We start from the raw sequence: 26,973 nt of genomic DNA on the forward strand, positions 1-26,973 counted from the left end.
TTAAGTACAAGAAGACTGACTCTTCTTGCTGTCTATGTTTTGAACCATTATTGAGACACTAGTTATAGATTCCGATGCTTCACTCCACATTTACTGTAACCCTTGGACCTTCTTATTGACGATGAAACACAGAAATTGCATCGGAATTAAATAGAAAAGGCACAATGCCGACTTAAGTACAAGTAGACTGACTCTTCTTACTGACTATGTTTGAACCATTGCTGTCACACTAGTTATAGATTCCGATGCTTCACTCCAGGTTTACTGTAACCCTTGGACCTTCTTATTGACGATGAAACACAGAAATTGCATCGGAATTAAATAGAAAAGGCACAATGCTGACTTAAGTACAAGAAGACTGACTCTTCCTACTGTCTATGTTTTGAACCATTCCTGTGACACTAGTTTTGGAATCCGATGCTTCACCTCAGATTTACTGCATCCCTCTGACCTTCTTATTGACAATGAAACACAGAAATTGCATCGGAATTAAATACAAATGGCACAATCGAGACTTATGTACAAGAAGACTGACTCTTCCTACTGTCCATGTTTTGAACCATTCCTGTGACACTAGTTATAGATTCCGATGCTTCACTTCAGGTTTACTGTATCCCTCTGACTTTATTGCCGATGAAACACAGAAATTGCATCGGAATTAAATAGAAAAGGCACAATGCCGACTTAAGTACAAGAAGACTGACGATTCTTAGTGATTGTAGTTTGAACCATTGCTGTCACACTAGTTATAGATTCCGATGCTTTACTTCAGGTTTACTTTGTACCTTGGACATTCTTATTGACGATGAAACACAGAAATTGCATCGGAATTAAATAGAAAAGGCACAATGCTGACTTAAGTACAAGAAGACAGACTCTTCTTACTGACTATGATATGAACCATTCCTGTGACACTAGTTATAGATTCCGATGCTTCACTTCAGGTTTACTGTATACCTTGTACCTTCTTATTGACGATGAAACACAGAAATTGCATCGGAATTAAATACAAACGGCACAATGCCGACTTAAGTACAAGAAGACTGACTCTTCCTACTGTTTATGTTTTGAACCAATCCTGTGACACTAGTTTTGGATTCCGATGCCTCACCTCAGGTTTACTGTATCCCTCTGACCATCTTATTGACAATGAAACACAGAAATTGCATCGGAATTAAATACAAATGGCACAATGCCGACTTAAGTACAAGAAGACTGACTCTTCCTTCTGTCTATGTTTTGAACCATTCCTGTGACACTAGTTATGGATTCCGATGCTTCACTTCAGGTTTACTGTATCCCTCTGACCTTATTGCCGATGAAACACAGAAATTGCATCCGAATTAAATACAAAAGGCACATTGCCGACTTTAGTACAAGAAGACTGACTCTTCTTACTGTCTATGTTTTGAACCATCCCCGTGACACTAGTTATAGATTCTGATGCTTCACTCCAGGTTGACTGTATCCCTTGGACCTTCTTATTGACGATGAAACACAGAAATTGCATCGGGATTAAATACAAAAGGCACAATGCCGACTTAAGTACAAGAAGACTGACTCTTCCTACCGTCTATGTTTTGAACCATTCCTGTGACACTAGATTTGGATTCCGAAGCTTCACCTCAGGTTTACTGTATCCCTCTGACCTTCTTATTGACAATGAAACACAGAATTTGCATCGGAATTAAATACAAATGGCACAATGCCGACTTAAGTACAAGAAGACTGAATCTTCCTACTGTCTATGTTTTGACCCATTCCTGTGACACTAGTTATAGATTCCGATGCTTCGCTTCAGGTTTCTGTATCCCTCTGACCTTATTGCCAATGATACACAGAAATTGCATCGGAATTAAATAGAAAAGGCACAATGCCGACTTAAGTGCAAGAAGACTGGCTCTTCTTAGTGATTATAGTTTGAACCATTGCTGTCACACTAGTTATAGATTCCGATGCTTTACTTCAGGTTTACTGTATACCTTGGACATTCTTATTGACGATGAAACACAGAAATTGCATCGGAATTAAATAAAAAATGCACAATGTCGACTTAAGTACAAGAAGACTGACTCTTCTTACTGTCTATGTTTAGAACCATTCCTGAGACACTAGTTATAGATTCTGATGCTTCACTCCACGTTTACTGTAAGCCTTGGACCTTCTTATTGACGATGAAACACCGAAATTGCATCGGAATTAAATAGAAAACTCACAATGCCGACGCAAGTACAAGAAGACTGGCTCTTCTTACTGTCTATGTTTTGAACCAATGTTGTCACACTAGTTATAGATTCCGATGCTTCACTCCAGGTTTACTGTAACCCTTGGACCTTCTTATTGACGATGAAACACAGAAATTCCTTCGGAATTAAATAGAAAAGGCACAATGCTGACTTAAGTACAAGAAGACAGACTCTTCTTACTGACTATGTTTTGAACCATTCCTGTGACACTAGTTATAGATTTCGATGCTTCACTTCAGGTTTACTGTATACCTTGTACCTTCTTATTGACGATGAAACACAGAAATTGCATCGGAATTAAATACAAAAGGCACAATGCCGACTTAAGTACAAGAAGACTGACTCTTCCAACTGTCTATGTTTTGAACCATTCCTGTGACACTAGTTCTAGATTCCGATGCTTCACTTCAGGTTTACTGTATCCCTCTGACATTATTGCCGATGAAACACTGAAATTGCATCGGAATTATATAGAAAAGGCACAATGCCGACTTAAGTACAAGAAGACAGACTCTTCTTACTGACTATGTTTTGAACCATTCCTGTGACTCTAGTTATAGATTCCGATGCTTCACTTCAGGTTTACTGTATACCTTGTACCTTCTTATTGACGATGAAACACAGAAATTGCATCGGAATTAAATACAAACGGCACAATGCCGACTTAAGTACAAGAAGACTGACTCTTCCTACTGTCTATGTTTTGAACCATTCCTGTGACACTAGTTTTGGATTCCGATGCTTCACCTCAGGTTTACTGTATCCCTCTGACCTTCTTATTGACAATGAAACACAGAAATTGCATCGGAATTAAATACAAATTGCACAATGCCGACTTAAGTACAAGAAGACTGACTCTTCCTACTGTCTATGTTTTGAACCATTCCTGTGACACTAGTTATAGATTCCGATGCTCCACATCAGGTTCACTGTATCCCTCTGACCTCATTGCCGATGAAACACAGAAATTGCATCGGAATTAAATAGAAAAAGCACAATGCCGACTTAAGTACAAGAAGACTGACTCTTCTTAGTGATTATAGTTTGAACCATTGCTGTCACACTGGATATAGATTCCGATGCTTTACTTCAGGTTTACTGTATACCTTGGACATTCTTATTGACGATGAAACACAGAAATTGCATCGGAATTAAATAGAAAAGGCACAATGTCGACTTAAGTACAAGTAGACTGACACTTCTTACTGTCTATGTTTTGAACCATTCCTGTGACACTAGTTATAGATTCCGATGCTTCACTCCACATTTACTGTAACCCGTGGACCTTCTTATTGACGATGAAATACAGAAATTGCATCGGAATCAAATCGAAAAGGCACAATGCCGACTTAAGTACAAGAAGACTGACTCTTCTTACTGACTATGTTTGAACCATTCCTGTGACACTAGTTACAGATTCCGATGCTTCACTTCAGGTTTACTGTACCCCTCTGACCTTCTTATTGACGATGAAGCACCGAAATTGCTTCGGAATTAAATAGAAAATTCACAATGCCGACCCAAGTACAAGAAGACTGACTCTTCTTACTGTCTATGTTTTGAACCATGCCTGTGACACTAGTTATAGATTCCGATGCTTCACTCCAGGTTTGCTGTATACCTTGGACCTTCTTATTGACCATGAAACACAGAAATTGCATCGGAATCAAATAGAAAAGGCACAATGCCGACTTAAGTACAAGAAGACTGACTCTTCTTAGTGATTATAGTTTGAACCATTGCCGTGACACTAGTTATAGATTCCGATGCTTTACTTCAGGTTTACTGTATACCTTGGACATTCTTATTGACGATGAAACACAGAAGTTGCATCGGAATTAAATACGAAAGGCACAATGCCGACGTAAGTACAAGAATACTGACTCTTCTTACTGTCTATGTTTTGAACCATCCCCGTGACACTAGTTATAGATTCCGATGCTTCACTCCAGGTGGACTGTATCCCTTGGACCTTCTTATTGACGATGATACACAGAAATTGCATCGGATTAAATACAAATGGCACAATGCCGACTTTAGTACAAGAAGACTGACTCTTCTTACTGTCTATGTTTTGAACCATTCCTGTGACACTAGTATTAGATTCCGATGCCTAACTCTAGGTTTAATGTATCCCTCGAACCTTCTTTTTGACGATGAAACACAGAAAATGCATAGGAATTAATTAAAAAAGTCACAATGCCGACTTAAGTACAAGAAGACTGACTCTGCTTACTGTCTATGTTTTGAACCATTCCTGTGACACTAGTTACAGATTCCGATGCCTCACTCCAGGTTTACTGTATCACTTCTACCTTCTTATTGACGATGAAACACAGAAATTGCATCGGAATTAAATACAAAAGGCACAATGCCGACTTAAGTACATGAAGACTGACTCTTCTTACTGACTATGCTTTGAACCATTCCTGTGACACTAGTTATAGATTCTGATGCTTCACTTCAGGTTTACTGTATACCTTGGACATTCTTATTGACGATGAAACAGAGAAATTGCATCGGAATTAAATAGAAAAGGCTCAATGTCGACTTAAGTACAAGAAGACTGACTCTTCTTACTGTCTATGTTTTGAACCATTCCTGTGACACTAGTTATAGATTCCGATGCTTCACTCCAGGTTTACTGTAACCCTTGGACCTTCTTATTGACGATGAAACACAGAAATTGCATCACAATTAAATAGAAAAGGCACAATGCTGACTTAAGTACAAGAAGACTGACTCTTCTTACTGACTATGTTTTCAACCATTCCTGTGACACTAGTTATAGATTCCGATGCTTCACTTCAGGTTTACTGTATCCCTCTGACCGTATTGCCGATGAAACACAGAAATTGCATCGGAATTAAATAGAAAAGGCACAATGCCGACATAAGTACAAGAAGACTGACTCTTCTTAGTGATTATAGTTTGAACCATTGCGGTCACACTAGTTATAGATTCCGATGCTTTACTTCAGGTTTACTGTATACCTTGGACATTCTTATTGACGATGAAACACAGAAATAGCATCGGATTAAATAGAAAAGGCACAATGTCGACTTAAGTACAAGGAGACTGACTCTTCTTACTGACTATGTTTGAACCATTCCTGTGACACTAGTTACAGATTCCGATGCTTCACTTCAGGTTTACAGTATCCCTCTGACCTTCTTATAGACGATGAAACACCGAAATTGCATCGGAGTTAAATAGAAAACTCACAATGCCGACTCAAGTACTAGAAGACTGACTCTTCTTACTGTCTATGTTTTGGACCATTCCTGTGACACTAGTTATACATTCTGATGCTTCACTCCAGGTTTACTGTATACCTTGGCCATTCTTATTGTCGATGAAACAGAGAAATTGCATCGGAATTACATAGAAAAGGCTCAATGTCGACTTAAGTACAAGAAGACTGACTCTTCTTACTGTCTATGTTTTGAACCATTCCTGTGACACTAGTTATAGATTCCGATGCTTCACTCCAGGTTTACTGTAATCCTTGGACCTTCTTATTGACGATGAAACACAGAAACCGCATCGCAATTAAATAGAAAAGGCACAATGCTGACTTAAGTACAAGAAGTCTGACTCTTCTTACTGACTATGTTTTGAACCATTCCTGTGACACTAGTTATAGATTCCGATGCTTCACTTCAGGTTTACTGTATATCTTGTACCTTCTTATTGACGATGAAACACAGAAATTGCATCGGAATTAAATACAAAGGGCACAATGCCGACGTAAGTACAAGAAGACTGACTCTTCCTACTGTCTATGTTTTGAACCATTCCTGTGACACTAGTTATGGATTCCGATGCATCACCTCAGGTTTACTGCAACCCTCTGACCTTCTTATTGACAATGAAACACAGAAATTGCATCGCAATTACATACAAATGGCACAATGCCGACTTAAGCACAAGAAGACTGACTCTTCCTACTGTCTATGTTTTGAACCATTCCTGTGACACTAGTTATAGATTCCGATGCTTCACTTCAGGTTTACTGTATCCCTCTGACCTTATTGCCGATGAAACACAGAAATTGCATCGGAATTAAATAGAAAAGGCACAATGCCGACTTAAGTACAAGAAGACTGACTCTTCTTAGTGATTATAGTTTGAACCATTACTGTGACACTAGTTATAGATTCCGATGCTTCACTTCAGGTTTACTGTATACCTTGGACATTCTTATTGACGATGAAACAGAGAAATTGCATCGGAATTAAATAGAAAAGGCTCAATGTCGACTTAAGTACAAGGAGACTGACTCTTCTTACTGTCTATGTTTTGAACCATTCCTGTGACACTAGTTATAGATTCCGATGCTTCACTCCAGGTTTACTGTAACCCTTGGACCTTCTTATTGACGATGAAACACAGAAATTGCATCACAATTAAATAGAAAAGGCACAATGCTGACTTAAGTACAAGAAGACTGACTCTTCTTACTGACTATGTTTTCAACCATTCCTGTGACACTAGTTATAGATTCCGATGCTTCACTTCAGGTTTACTGTATCCCTCTGACCGTATTGCCGATGAAACACAGAAATTGCATCGGAATTAAATAGAAAAGGCACAATGCCGACTTAAGTACAAGAAGACTGACTCTTCTTAGTGATTATAGTTTGAACCATTGCTGTCACACTAGTTATAGATTCCGATGCTTTACTTCAGGTTTACTGTATACCTTGGACATTCTTATTGACGATGAAACACAGAAATAGCATCGGAATTAAATAGAAAAGGCACAATGTCGACTTAAGTACAAGGAGACTGACTCTTCTTACTGACTATGTTTGAACCATTCCTGTGACACTAGTTACAGATTCCGATGCTTCACTTCAGGTTTACTGTATCCCTCTGACCTTCTTATTGACGATGAAACACCGAAATTGCATCGGAGTTAAATAGAAAACTCACAATGCCGACTCAAGTACTAGAAGACTGACTCTTCTTACTGTCTATGTTTTGAACCATTCCTGTGACACTAGTTATACATTCTGATGCTTCACTCCAGGTTTACTGTATACCTTGGCCATTCTTATTGTCGATGAAACAGAGAAATTGCATCGGAATTACATAGAAAAGGCTCAATGTCGACTTAAGTACAAGAAGACTGACTCTTCTTACTGTCTATGTTTTGAACCATTCCTGTGACACTAGTTATAGATTCCGATGCTTCACTCCAGGTTTACTGTAATCCTTGGACCTTCTTATTGACGATGAAACACAGAAATCGCATCGCAATTAAATAGAAAAGGCACAATGCTGACTTAAGTACAAGAAGTCTGACTCTTCTTACTGACTATGTTTTGAACCATTCCTGTGACACTAGTTATAGATTCCGATGCTTCACTTCAGGTTTACTGTATACCTTGTACCTTCTTATTGACGATGAAACACAGAAATTGCATCGGAATTAAATACAAAGGGCACAATGCCGACTTAAGTACAAGAAGACTGACTCTTCCTACTGTCTATGTTTTGAACCATTCCTGTGACACTAGTTATGGATTCCGATGCATCACCTCAGGTTTACTGCAACCCTCTGACCTTCTTATTGACAATGAAACACAGAAATTGCATCGCAATTACATACAAATGGCACAATGCCGACTTAAGCACAAGAAGACTGACTCTTCCTACTGTCTATGTTTTGAACCATTCCTGTGACTCTAGTTATAGATTCCGATGCTTCACTTCAGGTTTACTGTATCCCTCTGACCTTATTGCCGATGAAACACAGAAATTGCATCGGAATTAAATAGAAAAGGCACAATGCCGACTTAAGTACAAGAAGACTGACTCTTCTTAGTGATTATAGTTTGAACCATTGCTGTCACACTAGTTATAGATTCCGATGCTTTACTTCAGGTTTACTGTATACCTTGGACATTCTTATTGACGATGAAACATAGAAATTGCATCGGAATTAAATAGAAGAGGCACAATGTCGACTTAAGTACTAGAAGACTGACTAATCTTACTGTCTATGTTTTGAACCATTCCTGTGACACTAGTTATAGATTCCGATGCTTCACTTCAGGTTTACTGTATCCCTCTGACCTTCTTATTGACGATGAAACACCGAAATTCCATCGGAGGTAAATAGAAAACTCACAATGCCGACTCAAATACAAGAAGACTGACTCTTCTTACTGTCTATGTTTTGAACCATTCCTGTGACACTAGTTATAGATTCCGATGCTTCACTCCAGGTTTACTGTATACCTTGGACCTTCTTATTGACGATGAAACACAGAAATTGCATCGGAATTAAATAGAAAAGGCACAATGCCTACTTAAGTAAAAGAAGACTGACTCTTCTTAGTGATTATAGTTTGAACCATTGCTGTGACACTAGTTGTAGATTCCGATGCTTTACTTCAGGTTTACTGTATACCTTGGACATTCTTATTAACGATGAAACACAGAAATTGCATCGGAATTAAATACAAAATGCACAATGCCTATTTAAGTACAAGAATACTGACTCTTCTTACTGCCTATGTTTTCAACCATTCCTGTGACACTAGTTATAGATTCCGATGCTTCACTTCAGGTTTACTGTATCCCTCTGATCGTATTGCCGATGAAACACAGAAATTGCATCGGAATTAAATAGAAAAGGCACAATGCCGACTTAAGTACAAGAAGACTGACTCTTCTTAGTGATTATAGTTTGAACCATTGCTGACACACTAGTTATAGATTCCGATGCTTTACTTCAGGTTTACTGTATACCTTGGACATTCTTATTGACGATGAAACACAGAAATTGCGTCGGAATTAAATAGAAAAGGCACAATGTCGACTTAAGTACAAGGAGACTGACTCTTCTTACTGTCTATGTTTTGAACCATACCTGTGACACTAGTTATAGATTCCGATGCTTCACTCCAGATTTACTGTAACCCTTGGACCTTCTTATTGACTATGAAACACAGGAATTGCATCGGAATTAAATAGAAAAGGCACAATGCCGACTTAAGTACAAGAAGACTGACTCTTCTTACTGACTATGTTTGAACCATTCCTGTGACACTAGTTACAGATTCCGATGCTTCACTTCAGGTTTACTGTATCCCGCTGACCTTCTTATTGACGATGAAACACCGAAATTGCATCGGAGTTAAATTGAAAACTCACAATGCCGACTCAAGTACAAGAAGCCTGACTCTTCTTACTGTCTATGTTTTGAACCATTCCTGTGACACTAGTTATAGATTCCGATGCTTCACTCCAGGTTTACTGTATACTTTGGACATTCTTATTGACGATGAAACAGAGAAATTGCATCGGAATTACATAGAAAAGGCTCTATGTCGACTTACGTACAAGAAGACTGACTCTTCTTACTGTCTATGTTTTGAACCATTCCTGTGACACTAGTTATAGATTCCGATGCTTCGCTCCAGGTTTACTGTTATCCTTGGACCTTCTTATTGACGATGAAACAAAGAAATTGCATCGCAATTAAATAGAAAAGGCACAATGCTGACTTAAGTACAAGAAGACTGACTCTTCTTACTGACTATGTTTTGAACCATTCCTGTGACACTAGTTATAGATTTCGATGCTTCATTTCAGGTTTACTGTATACCTTGTACCTTCTTATTGACGATGAAACACAGAAATTGCATCGGAATTAAATACAAAAGGCACAATGCCGACTTAAGTACAAGAAGACTGATTCTTCTTAGTGATTATAGTTTGAACCATTGCTGTCACACTAGTTATAGATTCCGATGCTTTACTTCAGGTTTACTGTATACCTTGGACATTCTTATTGACGATGAAACATAGAAATTGCATCGGAATTAAATAGAAAAGGACAATGTCGACTTAAGTACAGTAGGACTGACTCTTCTTACTGTCTATGTTTTGAACCATTCCTGTGACACTAGTTATAGATTCCGATGCTTCACTCCACATTTACAGTATCCCTTGGACCTTCTTATTTACGATGAAACACAGAAATTGCATCGCGATGAAATAGAAAAGGCACAATGTCGACTTAAGTACAAGGAGACTGACTCTTCTTACTGTCTATGTTTTGAACCATTCCTGTGACACTAGTTATAGATTCCGATGCTTCACTCCACATTTCCTGTAACCCTTGGACCTTCTTATTGACGTTGAAACACAGAAATTGCATCGGAATTAAATAGAAAAGGCACAATGCCGACTTAAGTACAAGAAGACTGACTCTTCTTACTGACTATGTTTGAACCATTCCTGTGACACTAGTTACAGATTCCGATGCTCACTTCAGGTTTACTGTATCCATCTGACCTTCTTATTGACGATGAAACACCGAAATTGCATCGGAGTTAAATAGAAAACTCACAATGCCGACTCAAGTACAAGAAGACTGACTCTTCTTACTATCTATGTTTTGAACCATTCCTGTGACACTAGTTATAGATTCCGATGCTTCACTCCAGGTTTACTGTATACCTTGGACATTCTTATTGACGATGAAACAGAGAAATTGCATCGGAATTACATAGAAAAGGCTCAATGTCGACTTAAGTACAAGAAGACTGACTCTTCTTACTGTCTATGTTTTGAACCATTCCTGTGACACTAGTTATAGATTCCGATGCTTCACTCCAGGTTTACTGTTATCCTTGGACCTTCTTATTGACGATGAAACAAAGAAATTGCATCGCAATTAAATAGAAAAGGCACAATGCTGACTTTAGTACAAGAAGACTGACTCTTCTTACTGACTATGTTTTGAACCATTCCTGTGACACTAGTTATAGATTTCGATGCTTCATTTCAGGTTTACTGTATACCTTGTACCTTCTTATTGACGATGAAACACAGAAATTGCATCGGAATTAAATACAAAAGGCACAATGCCGACTTAAGTACAAGAAGACTGACTCTTCTTAGTGATTATAGTTTGAACCATTGCTGTCACACTAGTTATAGATTCCGATGCTTTACTTCAGGTTTACTGTATCCCTTGGACATTCTTATTGACGATGAAACATAGAAATTGCATCGGAATTAAATACAAAAGGCACAATGTCGACTTAAGTACAAGAAGACTGACTCTTCTTACTGTCTATGTTTTGAACCATTCCTGTGACACTAGTTATAGATCCCGATGCTCCACTCCGCATTTACTGTATCCCTTGGACCTTCTTATTTACGATGAAACACAGAAATTGCATCGCAATTAAATAGAAAAGGCACAATGCCGAGATAAGTACAAGAAGACTGACTCTTCTTACTGACTATGTTTGAACCATTCCTGTGACACTAGTTACAGATTCCGATGCTTCACTTCAGGTTTACTGTATTCCACTGACCTTCTTATTGACGATGAAACACCGAAATTGCATCGGAGTTAAGTAGAAAACTCACAATGCCGACTCAAGTACAAGAAGACTGACTCTTCTTACTGTCTATGTTTTGAACCATTCCTGTGACACTAGTTATAGATTCCGATGCTTCACTCCAGGTTTACATTATACCTTGGACCTTCTTAATGACGATGAAACACAGAAATTGCATCGGAATTAAATAGAAAAGGCACAATGCCGACTTAAGTAAAAGAAGACTGACTCTTCTTAGTGATTATAGTTTGAACCATTGCTGTGACACTAGTTATAGATTCCGATGCTTTACTTCAGGTTTACTGTATACCTTGGACATTCTTATTGACGATGAAACACAGAAATTGCATCGGAATTAATTACAAAAGGCACAATGCCGACTTAAGTACAAGAATACTGACTCTTCTTACTGCCTATGTTTTCAAGCATTCCTGTGACACTAGTTATAGTTTCCGATGCTTCACTTCAGGTTTACTGTATCCCTCTGACCGTATTGCCGATGAAAAACAGAAATTGCATCGGAATTAAATATAAAAGGCACAATGCCGACTTAAGTACAAGATGACTGACTCTTCTTAGTGATTATAGTTGGAACCATTGCTGTCACACTAGTTATAGATTCCGATGCTTCACTTCAGGTTTACTGTATCCATCTGACCTTCTTATTGACGATGAAACACCGAAATTGCATCGGAGTTAAATAGAAAACTCACAATGCCGACTCAAGTACAAGAAGACTGTCTCTTCTTACTGTCTATGTTTTGAACCATTCCTGTGAAACTAGTTATAGATTCCGATGCTTCACTCCAGGTTTACTGTTATCCTTGGACCTTCTTATTGACGATGAAACAAAGAAATTGCATCGCAATTAAATAGAAAAGGCACAATGCTGACTTTAGTACAAGAAGACTGACTCTTCTTACTGACTATGTTTTGAACCATTCCTGTGACACTAGTTATAGATTTCGATGCTTCATTTCAGGTTTACTGTATACCTTGTACCTTCTTATTGACGATGAAACACAGAAATTGCATCGGAATTAAATACAAAAGGCACAATGCCGACTTAAGTACAAGAAGACTGACTCTTCTTAGTGATTATAGTTTGAACCATTGCTGTCACACTAGTCATAGATTCCGATGCTTTACTTCAGGTTTACTGTATCCCTTGGACATTCTTATTGACGATGAAACATAGAAATTGCATCGGAATTAAATACAAAAGGCACAATGTCGACTTAAGTACAAGAAGACTGACTCTTCTTACTGTCTATGTTATGAACCATTCCTGTGACACTAGTTATAGATCCCGATGCTTCACTCCGCATTTACTGTATCCCTTGGACCTTCTTATTTACGATGAAACACAGAAATTGCATCGCAATTAAATAGAAATGGCACAATGCCGAGATAAGTACAAGAAGACTGACTCTTCTTACTGACTATGTTTCAACCATTCCTGTGACACTAGTTACAGATTCCGATGCTTCACTTCAGGTTTACTGTATTCCACTGACCTTCTTATTGACGATGAAACACCGAAATTGCATCGGAGTTAAGTAGAAAACTCACAATGCCGACTCAAGTACAAGAAGACTGACTCTTCTTACTGTCTATGTTTTGAACCATTCCTGTGACACTAGTTATAGATTCCGATGCTTCACTCCAGGTTTACATTATACCTTGGACGTTCTTATTGACGATGAAACACAGAAATTGCATCGGAATTAAATACAAAAGGCACAATGCCGGCTTAAGTACAAGAATACTGACTCTTCTTACTGCCTATGTTTTCAAGAATTCCTGTGACACTAGTTATAGATTCCGATGCTTCACTTCAGGTTTACTGTATCCCTCTGACCGTATTGCCGATGAAACACAGAAATTGCATCGGAATTAAATATAAAAGGCACAATGCCGACTTAAGTACAAGATGACTGACTCTTCTTACTGTCTACGTTTTGAACCATTCCTGTGACACTAGTCATAGATTCCAAAGCTTCACTTCAGGTTTACTGTATCCCTCTGACCTTATTGACGATGAAACACGGAAATTGCATCGGAATTAAATACAAAAGGCACTATGCCGACTTAAGTGAATGAAGACTGACTCTTCTTACTATGTTTTGAACCATTCCTGTGACACTAGTTATAGATTCCGATGCTTCACTTCAGGTTTACTGTATCCCTCTGACCTTCGTATTGACGATGAAACACAGAAATTGCATCGGAATTAAATACAAGAGGCACAATGCCGACTTAAGTACAAGAGATTGACTCTTCTTACTGTCTACGTTTTGAACCATTCCTGTGACACTAGTTATAGATTCCGAAGCTTCACTTCAGGTTTACTGTATCCATTGGACTTTCGTATTGACGATGAAACACAGAAATTGCATTGGAATTAAATACAAAATTAACAATGCCGACATAAGTACAAGAAGACTGACTCTTCCTACTGTCTATCTTTTGAACCATTTCTGTGACACTAGTTATAGGGTCCAATGCTTCACTTCAGGTTTACTGAACCCCTTGGACCTTCTTATTGACGATGAATCACAGAAATTGCATCGGACTTAAATACTAAAGGCACAATGCCGACGAAAGTACTAGAAGACTGACTCTTCTTACTGTCTATATTTTGAACCATTCCAGTGACACTAGTTATAGATTCCGATGCTTCACTTCAGGTTTACTGTATCCTTTGGACCTTCTTATTGACGATGACACACAGAAATTGCATCGGAATGAAATACAAAAGCCACAATGCCGACTTAAGTACAAGAAGACTGACTCTTCTTACTGACTATGTTTTTCACCATTCCTGTGACACTAGTTATAGATTCCGATGCTTCACTTCAAGTTTACTGTATCCCTCTGACCTTCTTATTGACGATGAAACTCAGAAATTGAAAACGGAATTAAATACAAAAGGCACAATGCCGACTTAAGAACAAGAGGACTGACTCCTCTTACTGACTATGTTTTGAACCATTCCTGTGACACTAGTTATAGATTCCGATGCTTCACATCAAGTTTACTGTATCTCTCTGACCTTCTTATTGACGATGAAAGTCAGAAATAGCATCGGAATTAAATACAAAAGGCACAATGCCGACTTAAGTACAAGAAGACTGACTCTTCTTACTGTCTATGTTTTGAACCATTCCATTGACACTAGTTATAGATTCCGATGCTTCACTCCAGGTTTACTGTATCCCTCTGACCTTCTTATTGACGATGAAACACAGAAATTGCATCGGAATTAAATAGAAAGGACACAATGTGATATAAGTACAAGAAGACTGACTCTTCTAACTGTCTATGTTTGGAACCATTCCTGCGACACTAGTTATAGCTTCCGATGCTTGACATCAAGTTTACTGCATCCCTTGGACCTTCTTATTGACGATGAAACACAGAAATTGTATCGGAATTAAATTCAAAAGGGAAAATGCCGACTTAAGTACAAAAAGACGGACTCTTCTTACTGACTATGTTTTGAACCATTCCTGTGACACTAGTTATAGATTCCGATGCTTCACTTCAGGTTTACTGTATCCCTTGGACCTTATTATTGACGATGAAACACAGAAATTGCATCGGAATGAAATACAGAAGGCACAATGCCGACTTCAGTACAAGAGACCGACTCTTCTTACGGACTATGTTTTGAACCATTCCTGTGACACTAGTTATAGATTCCGATGCTTCACTTCAGGTTTACTGTATCCCTCTGACGTTCTTCTTGACGATGAAACACAGAAAATGCATCGGAATGAAATAGAAAAGGCACAATGCCGACTTAAGTTCATGAAGACTGACTCTTCGTACAGACTATGTTTTGAACCATTCCAGTGACACTAGTTATAGATTCTGATGCTTCACTTCAGGTTTACTGTATCCCTCAGACGTTCTTATTGACGATGAAACACAGAAATTGCATCGGAATTAAATACAAAAGGCACAATGCCGACTTAGGTACATGAAGACTGACTCTTCTTATTGTCTATGCTTTGATCCATACCTGTAACACTAGTTATAGATTCCGATGCTACACTCCAGGTTTACTGTATCCCTTGGACCTTCTTATTGACGATGAAACATAGAAATTGCATCGGAATTAAATACAAAAGGCACAATGCCGATTTATGGACAAGAAGACTGTCTCTTCTTACTGACTATGATTTGAACCATTCCTGTGACACTAGTTACAGATTCCGATGCTTCACTCCAGGTTTACTGTATCCCTTGGACCTTCTTATTGACGATGAAACACAGAAATTGCTTCGGAATTAAATACAACAGACACAATCCTGACTTAAGGACAAGAAGACTGACTCTTCTTACTGACTATGGTTTGAACCATTCCTGTGACACTAGTTATAGATTCCGATGCTTCACTTCAGGTTTACTGTATCCCTCTGACCTTCTTATTGACGATGAAACACAGAAATTGCATCGGAATTAAATACAAAAGACACAAAGCCTACTTAAGTACAAGAAGACTGACTCTTCTTATTGACTATGTTTTGAACCATTCCTGTGACACTAGTTATAGATTCCGATGCATCACTTCAGATTTACTGTATCCCTCTGACCTTCTTATTGACGATGAAACACAGAAATTGCATCGGAATTAAATAGAAAAGGCACACTGCCGACTTATAAACAAGAAGACTGACTCTTCTTACTGTCTATGCTTTGAACCATTCCAGTGACACTAGTTATAGATTCCGATGCTTTACTTCAGGTTTACTGTATCCCTCCGACGTTATTATTGACGATGAAACACAGAAATTGCATCGGAATTAAATAGAAAAGGCACAATCCTGACTTAAGGACAAGAAGACTGACTCTTCTTACTGACTATGGTTTGAACCATTCCTGTGACACTAGTTATAGATTCCGATGCTTCACTTCAGGTTTACTGTATCCCTCTGACCTTCTTATTGACGATGAAACACAGAAATTGCATCGGAATTAAATACAAAAGACACAAAGCCTACTTAAGTACAAGAAGACTGACTCTTCTTATTGACTATGTTTTGAACCATTCCAGTGACACTAGTTATAGATTCCGATGCTTTACTTCAGGTTTACTGTATCCCTCCGACGTTATTATTGACGATGAAACACAGAAATTGCATCGGAATTAAATAGAAAAGGCACAATGCCGACTTAAGTACAAGAAGACTGACTCTTCTTATTGTCTATGCTTTGAACCATTCCTGTAACACTAGTTATAGATTCCGATGCTACACTCCAGGTTTACTGTATCCCTTGGACCTTCTTATTAACGATGAAACACAGAAATTGCATCGGAATTAAATACAAAAGGCACAATGCCGACTTATGGACAAGAAGACTGACTCTTCTTACGGACTATGATTTGAACCATTCCTGTGGCACTAGTTATAGATTCCGATGCTTCACTTCAGGTTTACTGTATCCCTCTTTCCTTCTTATTGACGATGAAACACTGAAATTGCACCGGAATTAAATACAAAAGGCACAATGTCGACTTAAGTACAATAAGACTGTATCTTCTTACTGTCTATGTTTTGAACCATTCCTGTGAAACTAGTTATAGATTCCGATGCTTCACTCCAGGTTTACTGTATCCCTAGGACCATCTTATTGGCGATGAAAGACAGAAATTGCTTCGGAATTAAATGCAAAAGGCACAATCCTGACTTAAGGACAAGAAGACTGACTCTTCTTACTGACTATGGTTTGTACCATTCCTGTGACACTAGTTATAGATTCCGATGCTTCACTTCAGGTTTACTGTATCCCTCTGACCTTCTTATTGACGATGAACCACAGAAATTGCATCGGAATTAAGTACAAACGGCAAAATGCCAACTTAGGTACAAGAAGACTGACTCTTCCTACTGTCTATGTTTTGAACCATTCCTGTGACACTAGATATAGATTCCGATGCTTCACTTCAGGTTTACTGTATCCCTCTGACCTTATTGACGATGAAACACGGAAATTGCATGGGAATAAAATACAAAAGGCACTATGCCGACTTAAGGGCATGAAGACTGACTCTTCTTACTGACTATGTTTTGAACCATTCCTGTGACACTAGTTATAGATTCCGATGCTTCACTTCAGGTTTACTGTATCCCTCTGACCTTCGTGTTGACGATGAAACACAGAAATTGCATCGGAATTCAATACAAAAGGCACAATGCCGTCTTAAGTACAAGAGACTGACTCTTCTTACTGTCTACTTATTGAACCATTCCTGTGACACTAGTTGTGGATTCCGATGCTTCACTTCAGGTTTACTGTATCCCTCTGACCTTGTTGCCGATGAAACACAGAAATTGCATCGGATTTAAATACAAAAGGCACAATGCCGACTTAAGTACAAGAAGACTGACTCTTATTACTGTCTATCTTTTGAACCATTTCTGTGATACTAGTTATAGGGTCCAATGCTTCACTTCAGGTTTACTGAATCCCTTGGACCTTCTTATTGACGATGAATCACAGAAATTGCATCGGAATTAAATACAAAATGCACAAAGCCGACTTAAGTACAAGAAGACTGACTCTTCCTACTGTCTATGTTTTGAACCATTTCTGTGACACTAGTTATAGATTCCGATGCTTCACTTCAGGTTTACTGTATCCCTCTGACCTTGTTGCCAATGAAACACAGAAATTGCATCAGATTTAAATACAAAAGGCACAATGCCGACATAAGTACAAGAAGGATGACTGTTCTTACTGATTATAGTTTGAACCATTCCTGTGACACTAGTTACAGATTCCGATGCTTTACTTCCGGTTTACTGTATACCTTGGACCTTCTTATTGACGATGAAACACAGAAATTGCATTGGAATTAAATACAAAAGGCACAATGCCGACATAAGTACAAGAAGGATGACTGATCTTACTGATTATAGTTTGAACCATTCCTGTGACACTAGTTACAGATTCCGATGCTTATCTTCCGGTTTACTGTATACCTTGGCCCTTCTTATTGACGATGAAACACAGACATTGCAACGGAATTAAATACAAAAGCACAATGCCGACTTAAGTACAACAAGACTGACTCTTCCTACTGTCTATGTTTTGAACCATTCCTGTGACACTAGTTGTGGATTCCGATGCTTCACTTCATGTTTACTGTATCCCTCTGACCATCTTAATGACGATGAAACACAGAAATTGCATCGGAATTAAATACAAAATGCACAAAGCCGACTTAAGTACAAGAAGACTGAATCTTCCTACTGTCTATGTTTTGAACCATTTCTGTGACACTAGTTATAGATTCCGATGCTTCACTTCAGGTTTACTGTATCCCTCTGACCTTGTTGCCGATGAAACACAGAAATTGCATCGGATTTAAATACAAAAGGCACAATGCCGACTTAAGTACAAGAAGACTGACTCTTATTACTGTCTATCTTTTGAACCATTTCTGTGATACTAGTTATAGGGTCCAATGCTTCACTTCAGGTTTACTGAATCCCTTGGACCTTCTTATTGACGATGAATCACAGAAATTGCATCGGAATTAAATACAAAAGGCACAATGTGATATAAGTACAAGAAGACTGACTCTTCTAACTGTCTATGTTTGGAACCATTCCTGCGACACTAGTTATAGATTCCGATGCTTGACTTCAAGTTTACTGCATACCTTGGACCTTCTTATTGACGATGAAACACAGAAATAGTATCAGAATTAAATTCAAAAGGGAAAATGCCGACTTAAGTACAAAAAGACGGACTCTTCTTACTGACTAAGTTTTGAACCATTCCTGTGACACTAGTTATAGATTCCGATGCTTCACTTCAGGTTTACTGTATCCCTTGGACCTTCTTATTGACGATGAAACACAGAAATTGCATCGGAATGAAATACAGAAGGCACAATGCCGACTTCAGTACAAGAGACTGACTCTTCTTACGGACTATATTTTGAACCATTCCTGTGACACTAGTTATAGATTCCGATGCTTCACTTCAGGTTTACTGTATCCCTCTGACGTTCTTATTGACGATGAAACACAGAAAATGCATCGGAATAAAATAGAAAAGTCACAATGCCGACTTAGGTACATGAAGACTGACTCTTCTTATTGTCTATGCTTTGATCCATTCCTGTAACACTAGTTATAGATTCCGATGCTACACTCCAGCTTTACTGTATCCCTTGGAAATTCTTATTGACGATGAACCACAGAAATTGCATCGGAATTAAATACAAAAGGCACAATGCCGATTTATGGACAAGAAGACAATCTCTTCTTACTGACTATGATTTGAACCATTCCTGTGACACTAGTTACAGATTCCGATGCTTCACTCCAGGTTTACTCTATCCCTTGGACCTTCTTATTGACGATGAAACACAGAAATTGCTTCGGAATTAAATACAACAGACACAATCCTGACTTAAGGACAAGAAGACTGACTCTTCTTACTGACTATGGTTTGAACCATTCCTGTGACACTAGTTATAGATTCCGATGCTTCACTTCAGGTTTACTGTATCCCTCTGACCTTCTTATTGACGATGAAACACAGAAATTGCATCGGAATTAAATACAAAAGGCACAAAGCCTACTTAAGTACAAGAAGACTGACTCTTGTTATTGTCTATGTTTTGAACCATTCCTGTGACACTAGTTATAGATTCCGATGCATCACTTCAGATTTACTGTATCCCTCTGACCTTCTTATTGACGATGAAACACAGAAATTGCATCGGAATTAAATAGAAAAGGCACACTGCCGACTTAAAAACAAGAAGACTGACTCTTCTTACTGTCTATGTTTTGAACCATTCCTGCGACACTAGTTATAGATTCCGATGCTTGACTTCAGTTTTACTGTATCCCTTGGACCTTCTTATTGACGATGAAACACAGAAATTGCCTCGGAATTAAATACAAAAGACACAATGCCGACTTAAGTACAAGAGACAGACTCTTCTTACTGACTATGTTTTGAACCATTCCAGTGACACTAGTTATAGATTCCGATGCTTCACTTCAGGTTTACTGTATCCCTCTGACCTTCTTATTGACGATGAAACACAGAAATTGCATCGGAATTAAATACAAAAGACACAAAGCCTACTTAAGTACAAGAAGACTGACTCTTCTTATTGACTATGTTTTGAACCATTCCAGTGACACTAGTTATAGATTCCGATGCTTCACTTCAGGTTTACTGTATCCCTCCGACGTTATTATTGACGATGAAACACAGAAATTGCATCGGAATTAAATAGAAAAGGCACAATCCTGACTTAAGGACAAGAAGACTGACTCTTCTTACTGACTATGGTTTGAACCATTCCTGTGACACTAGTTATAGATTCCGATGCTTCACTTCAGGTTTACTGTATCCCTCTGACCTTCTTATTGACGATGAAACACAGAAATTGCATCGGAATTAAATACAAAAGACACAAAGCCTACTTAAGTACAAGAAGACTGACTCTTCTTATTGACTATGTTTTGAACCATTCCAGTGACACTAGTTATAGATTCCGATGCTTTACTTCAGGTTTACTGTATCCCTCCGACGTTATTATTGACGATGAAACACAGAAATTGCATCGGAATTAAATAGAAAAGGCACAATGCCGACTTAAGTACAAGAAGACTGACTCTTCTTATTGTCTATGCTTTGAACCATTCCTGTAACACTAGTTATAGATTCCGATGCTACACTCCAGGTTTACTGTATCCCTTGGACCTTCTTATTAACGATGAAACACAGAAATTGCATCGGAATTAAATACAAAAGGCACAATGCCGACTTATGGACAAGAAGACTGACTCTTCTTACGGACTATGATTTGAACCATTCCTGTGGCACTAGTTATAGATTCCGATGCTTCACTTCAGGTTTACTGTATCCCTCTTTCCTTCTTATTGACGATGAAACACTGAAATTGCACCGGAATTAAATACAAAAGGCACAATGTCGACTTAAGTACAATAAGACTGTATCTTCTTACTGTCTATGTTTTGAACCATTCCTGTGAAACTAGTTATAGATTCCGATGCTTCACTCCAGGTTTACTGTATCCCTAGGACCATCTTATTGGCGATGAAAGACAGAAATTGCTTCGGAATTAAATGCAAAAGGCACAATCCTGACTTAAGGACAAGAAGACTGACTCTTCTTACTGACTATGGTTTGTACCATTCCTGTGACACTAGTTATAGATTCCGATGCTTCACTTCAGGTTTACTGTATCCCTCTGACCTTCTTATTGACGATGAACCACAGAAATTGCATCGGAATTAAGTACAAACGGCAAAATGCCAACTTAGGTACAAGAAGACTGACTCTTCCTACTGTCTATGTTTTGAACCATTCCTGTGACACTAGATATAGATTCCGATGCTTCACTTCAGGTTTACTGTATCCCTCTGACCTTATTGACGATGAAACACGGAAATTGCATGGGAATAAAATACAAAAGGCACTATGCCGACTTAAGGGCATGAAGACTGACTCTTCTTACTGACTATGTTTTGAACCATTCCTGTGACACTAGTTATAGATTCCGATGCTTCACTTCAGGTTTACTGTATCCCTCTGACCTTCGTGTTGACGATGAAACACAGAAATTGCATCGGAATTCAATACAAAAGGCACAATGCCGTCTTAAGTACAAGAGACTGACTCTTCTTACTGTCTACTTATTGAACCATTCCTGTGACACTAGTTGTGGATTCCGATGCTTCACTTCAGGTTTACTGTATCCCTCTGACCTTGTTGCCGATGAAACACAGAAATTGCATCGGATTTAAATACAAAAGGCACAATGCCGACTTAAGTACAAGAAGACTGACTCTTATTACTGTCTATCTTTTGAACCATTTCTGTGATACTAGTTATAGGGTCCAATGCTTCACTTCAGGTTTACTGAATCCCTTGGACCTTCTTATTGACGATGAATCACAGAAATTGCATCGGAATTAAATACAAAATGCACAAAGCCGACTTAAGTACAAGAAGACTGACTCTTCCTACTGTCTATGTTTTGAACCATTTCTGTGACACTAGTTATAGATTCCGATGCTTCACTTCAGGTTTACTGTATCCCTCTGACCTTGTTGCCAATGAAACACAGAAATTGCATCAGATTTAAATACAAAAGGCACAATGCCGACATAAGTACAAGAAGGATGACTGTTCTTACTGATTATAGTTTGAACCATTCCTGTGACACTAGTTACAGATTCCGATGCTTTACTTCCGGTTTACTGTATACCTTGGACCTTCTTATTGACGATGAAACACAGAAATTGCATTGGAATTAAATACAAAAGGCACAATGCCGACATAAGTACAAGAAGGATGACTGATCTTACTGATTATAGTTTGAACCATTCCTGTGACACTAGTTACAGATTCCGATGCTTATCTTCCGGTTTACTGTATACCTTGGCCCTTCTTATTGACGATGAAACACAGACATTGCAACGGAATTAAATACAAAAGCACAATGCCGACTTAAGTACAACAAGACTGACTCTTCCTACTGTCTATGTTTTGAACCATTCCTGTGACACTAGTTGTGGATTCCGATGCTTCACTTCATGTTTACTGTATCCCTCTGACCATCTTAATGACGATGAAACACAGAAATTGCATCGGAATTAAATACAAAATGCACAAAGCCGACTTAAGTACAAGAAGACTGAATCTTCCTACTGTCTATGTTTTGAACCATTTCTGTGACACTAGTTATAGATTCCGATGCTTCACTTCAGGTTTACTGTATCCCTCTGACCTTGTTGCCGATGAAACACAGAAATTGCATCGGATTTAAATACAAAAGGCACAATGCCGACTTAAGTACAAGAAGACTGACTCTTATTACTGTCTATCTTTTGAACCATTTCTGTGATACTAGTTATAGGGTCCAATGCTTCACTTCAGGTTTACTGAATCCCTTGGACCTTCTTATTGACGATGAATCACAGAAATTGCATCGGAATTAAATACAAAAGGCACAATGTGATATAAGTACAAGAAGACTGACTCTTCTAACTGTCTATGTTTGGAACCATTCCTGCGACACTAGTTATAGATTCCGATGCTTGACTTCAAGTTTACTGCATACCTTGGACCTTCTTATTGACGATGAAACACAGAAATAGTATCAGAATTAAATTCAAAAGGGAAAATGCCGACTTAAGTACAAAAAGACGGACTCTTCTTACTGACTAAGTTTTGAACCATTCCTGTGACACTAGTTATAGATTCCGATGCTTCACTTCAGGTTTACTGTATCCCTTGGACCTTCTTATTGACGATGAAACACAGAAATTGCATCGGAATGAAATACAGAAGGCACAATGCCGACTTCAGTACAAGAGACTGACTCTTCTTACGGACTATATTTTGAACCATTCCTGTGACACTAGTTATAGATTCCGATGCTTCACTTCAGGTTTACTGTATCCCTCTGACGTTCTTATTGACGATGAAACACAGAAAATGCATCGGAATAAAATAGAAAAGTCACAATGCCGACTTAGGTACATGAAGACTGACTCTTCTTATTGTCTATGCTTTGATCCATTCCTGTAACACTAGTTATAGATTCCGATGCTACACTCCAGCTTTACTGTATCCCTTGGAAATTCTTATTGACGATGAACCACAGAAATTGCATCGGAATTAAATACAAAAGGCACAATGCCGATTTATGGACAAGAAGACAATCTCTTCTTACTGACTATGATTTGAACCATTCCTGTGACACTAGTTACAGATTCCGATGCTTCACTCCAGGTTTACTCTATCCCTTGGACCTTCTTATTGACGATGAAACACAGAAATTGCTTCGGAATTAAATACAACAGACACAATCCTGACTTAAGGACAAGAAGACTGACTCTTCTTACTGACTATGGTTTGAACCATTCCTGTGACACTAGTTATAGATTCCGATGCTTCACTTCAGGTTTACTGTATCCCTCTGACCTTCTTATTGACGATGAAACACAGAAATTGCATCGGAATTAAATACAAAAGGCACAAAGCCTACTTAAGTACAAGAAGACTGACTCTTGTTATTGTCTATGTTTTGAACCATTCCTGTGACACTAGTTATAGATTCCGATGCATCACTTCAGATTTACTGTATCCCTCTGACCTTCTTATTGACGATGAAACACAGAAATTGCATCGGAATTAAATAGAAAAGGCACACTGCCGACTTAAAAACAAGAAGACTGACTCTTCTTACTGTCTATGTTTTGAACCATTCCTGCGACACTAGTTATAGATTCCGATGCTTGACTTCAGTTTTACTGTATCCCTTGGACCTTCTTATTGACGATGAAACACAGAAATTGCCTCGGAATTAAATACAAAAGACACAATGCCGACTTAAGTACAAGAGACAGACTCTTCTTACTGACTATGTTTTGAACCATTCCAGTGACACTAGTTATAGATTCCGATGCTTCACTTCAGGTTTACTGTATCCCTCCGACGTTATTATTGACGATGAAACACAGAAATTGCATCGGAATTAAATACAAAAGGCACAATGCCGACTTATGGGCAAGAAGACTGACTCTTCTTACTGCCTGTGATTTGAACCATTCCTGTGACACAAGTTATAGATTCCGATGCTTCACGTCAGGTTTACTGTATCCCTCTTTCCTTCTTATTGACGATGAAACACTGAAATTGCACCGGAATTAAATACAAAAGGCACAATGTCGACTTAAGTACAATAAGACTGTATCTTCTTACTGTCTATGTTTTGAACCATTCTTGTGAAACTAGTTATAGATTCCGATGCTTCACTCCAGGTTTACTGTATCCCTAGGACCTTCTTATTGGCGATGAAAGACAGAAATTGCTTCGGAATTAAATGCAAAAGGCACAATCCTGACTTAAGGACAAGAAGACTGACTCTTCTTACTGACTATGGTTTGAACCATTCCTGTGACACTAGTTATAGATTCCGATGCTTCACTTCAGGTTTACTGTATCCCTCTGACCTTCTTATTGACGATGAAACACAGAAATTGCATCGGAATTAAGTACAAAAGGCAAAATGCCAACTTAGGTACAAGAAGACTGACTCTTCCTACTGTCTATGTTTTGAACCATTCCTGTGACACTAGATATAGATTCCGATGCTTCACTTCAGGTTTACTGTATCCCTCTGACCTTATTGACGATGAAACTCGGAAATTGCATCGGAATAAAATACAAAAGGCACTATGCCGACTTAAGGGCATGAAGACTGACTCTTCTTACTGACTATGTTTTTAACCATTCCTGTGACACTAGTTACAGATTCCGATGCTTCACTTCAGGTTTACTGTATCCCTCTGACCTTCGTATTGACGATGAAACACAGAAATTGCATCGGAATTCAATACAAAAGGCACAATGCCGTCTTAAGTACAAGAGACTGACTCTTCTTACTGTCTACTTTTTGAACCATTCCTGTGACACTAGTTGTGGATTCCGATGCTTCACTTCAGGTTTACTGTATCCCTCTGACCATCTTAATGACGATGAAACACACAAATTGCATCGGAATTAAATACAAAATGCACAAAGCCGACTTAAGTACAAGAAGACTGACTCTTCCAACTGTCTATGTTTTGAACCATTTCTGTGACACTAGTTATAGATTCCGATGCTTCACTTCAGGTTTACTGTATCCCTCTGACCTTGTTGCCGATGAAACACAGAAATTGCATCGGATTTAAATACAAAAGGCACAATGCCGACTTAAGTACAAGAAGACTGACTCTTATTACTGTCTATCTTTTGAACCATTTCTGTGATACTAGTTATAGGGTCCAATGCTTCACTTCAGGTTTACTGAATCCCTTGGACCTTCTTATTGACGATGAATCACAGAAATTGCATCGGAATTAAATACAAAAGGCACAATGCCGACTTAAGTACAAGAAGACTGACTCTTCTTACTGTCTATGTTTTGAACCATTCCATTGACACTAGTTATAGATTCCGATGCTTCACTTCAGGTTTACTGTATCCCTCTGACCTTCTTATTGACGATGAAACACAGAAATTGCATCGGAATTAAATAGAAAAGACACAATGTGATATAAGTACAAGAAGACTGACTCTTCTAACTGTCTATGTTTGGAACCATTCCTGCGACACTAGTTATAGATTCCGATGCTTGACTTCAAGTTTACTGCATCCCTTGGACCTTCTTATTGACGATGAAACACAGAAATTGTATCAGAATTAAATTCAAAAGGGAAAATGCCGACTTAAGTACAAAAAGACGGACTCTTCTTACTGACTAAGTTTTGAACCATTCCTGTGACACTAGTTATAGA

Source organism: Schistocerca serialis, chromosome 7 (assembly GCF_023864345.2).
Source record: "Schistocerca serialis cubense isolate TAMUIC-IGC-003099 chromosome 7, iqSchSeri2.2, whole genome shotgun sequence".
Taxonomy (NCBI): Eukaryota; Metazoa; Arthropoda; class Insecta; order Orthoptera; family Acrididae; genus Schistocerca; species Schistocerca serialis.